Here is a 2,261-nt window from a genome sequence, read left to right as displayed (position 1 = left end):
AGCTTTCCATGTGCTACTGGAGCTATGGAAGCATCAGCAGGAGAAATTGTAGGATTTTTCCTCATCTGTCTATTCACACTCAATTAAATGAACAGTGTTCGCACTTGTTTTTTCAATAGAAATCTTTTATTGTTTCAAAAAAGGTCCCAAATTGCTCTTATGATCCAGGACCCTGTTTATGGAGCTGGATAACTTTTCATCCTGTTGCTCGGTTCCTTTTGCAGAAACATAGACACTATCAAAAAGGTTTTAGAATCCTTTTGATTTTCACTGTTGTGGATTGCTAAATTTGAAACAAATTCAGTATTTTCTTTTACTTTGTCCCAGGCCTTTTTAATTCAAGAACAGAATGATGAGCAATGGCTCACGCTCTAAAGCATCACTAACTTTCATCCTCCCCTACCCTCTTTGGGATTTAATCTCTCCTCAGTAAATGAGCTCAATCCCAAAGTCATGGTGGCTCCAGGTTCCGTTTATCTACCTCCTTTCCCCAGGCTCACCTCATCCCCAGGCCAGGATGTCACCTCAGCTTGTATACATGGGAGAGCCTAGAGCAGTGACAGGAACGGAGGGAAGGACCTCACTCTCATGAAAAGGGACTAGAGAGTAGAGTGTGGTGAAATGAAGGCTCTCATAGCCTGGGGAACCAACATTGGGCCCTGGAGGCAGAGGAAAGGATAGAGCCTGCCCCCAAGGGAGACCCTGCAGCTTCATACTTGTTGGGAATACTCAATGCTTGATCATTTGTTTGCCCTCCTGGCTCAGGTTACAGAATGACACACAGACCACATCCTTCTCCAGCCCAAGCTGTTTGGTAACGATGCTGACCTGCTGCAGGGAAGGCTTCAGGCACTGCAGAAACGTGTTCTTCAGGTTCCCCCTCACACGGTTCTCAATGCTCATTGGCTTTCTCTTGCAGGCCTGCGCCAGGGTTTCTGCTTCGCATACCTCCTTGAAGGTTCTCAATGTTGTCTGCTTCCTCCACCCACTTCTCCAGCAGGAGCTGCAGTTTACACAAGTCCTTGAAGCTGAGCTTCCAGACCTCAAAGCCATGGATAGTGGTCTGGCTGAACACCTTTCCTAAGAGAACACCCATGGGGGGCCCATGTCAGCCCGAGTGTACTCTTCTGCTTCAGCAGTTTGGCAAATTGCTCTAGTTATGCCTGCGGGGCTTTCTTGTTTTGGAACTCCTGGGGACTTGGTTACATCTTCTCCAACTTCACAGCACTGGAGTGGACAGTACAGTGCCCAAGGGAGGCCCTCTCTGAGTTGCTCTCCACTTGTGCTCCTGCCTGTCCTTCAGGCTACAAAGTCTCTAGGCCAACTTGAGGCACTAGTCCCAGTCCAACCTAAGGTCCACAATATACTACCCCTCCACAGAACTCTTATGGTGGGTTTCTTAGGGTCTTACTGCTGTGACCGGACACCATGACCAAGGCAACTCTTATAATTGGGGCTGGCTTACAGATTCAGAGGTTCAGTCCATTATCATCAAGGCATGACAATGGCAGCCTCTAGGCAGGCATGGGGTCCAGGAGGAGCTGAGAATTCTACATCTTCATCTGAAGACTGCTAAGACTGGCTTCTAGGCAGCTAGGATGAGAACTTTAAAGCCTACAACTACGGGACACACCTGTTCCAACACTCCCTGGGACAAACATATGCAAACCACCACAGTGGCGGGGACATGGGTAGATCCCCAGCACCTCTGTGCCTTGTCCAATACCTGGCCCCATTCCAGGCCCACTTGGGTGGGGCTGGGACCCTAACCAGGTCTGAGGGTTCACCCAGCCCAACTCCAGGCTTCCTGACCCATCCTCCTCACTCCCCATGGGAGTGAGAAGGTGAAGTCTAAAGCCAGGTACCAGGCCATGGGGAAAGTGGGCAACCCAAGTTGGGAGCCTGACAGAAGGAGGGGTCACCAAGGGACTGCCTTGATATAGGTTCCTTCCAAGATTAATTCATCTTTCTGGACTTGATAAACAGAACAGGTAATACCCATCTTGATCCAAACCCTGCAGATGAAAATTTCAGTGAAACAAGTCTTAGATTTTAACAAGAGATCCATTCTTTTGAATGACAATATTGATTGAAAAAACCCAACAGCATTGATAGGGGTGGGGGTACAAACACATCATGGTGTAACAGAAGCCCAGGGTAATTCCTTTCATCAATTCTGTAAGTGACTCCAGATATTTCACACAATGGCCTTTCTGTTTGCCCATCTTGAATTCAACCCATAACCTCCTCTTTTTCTTTCC

The 2,261-nt window shown here is 48.0% G+C and overlaps 1 pseudogene; it reads right to left on the bottom strand.

Moving 5' to 3' along the window:
- Positions 1-525: 525 nt before the first annotated feature.
- Pou5f1-ps2 (POU class 5 homeobox 1, pseudogene 2) lies at positions 526-1,143 on the bottom strand (annotated as a pseudogene).
- Between the last annotated feature and the right edge of the window lie 1,118 nt (positions 1,144-2,261).

The sequence above is a fragment of the Rattus norvegicus genome, chromosome X, assembly GCF_036323735.1.
Source record: "Rattus norvegicus strain BN/NHsdMcwi chromosome X, GRCr8, whole genome shotgun sequence".
NCBI lineage: Eukaryota > Metazoa > Chordata > Mammalia > Rodentia > Muridae > Rattus > Rattus norvegicus.
The sequence above is the reverse complement of the archived record's forward strand: the minus strand, read 5'-3'. Positions and strand labels throughout refer to the sequence as shown.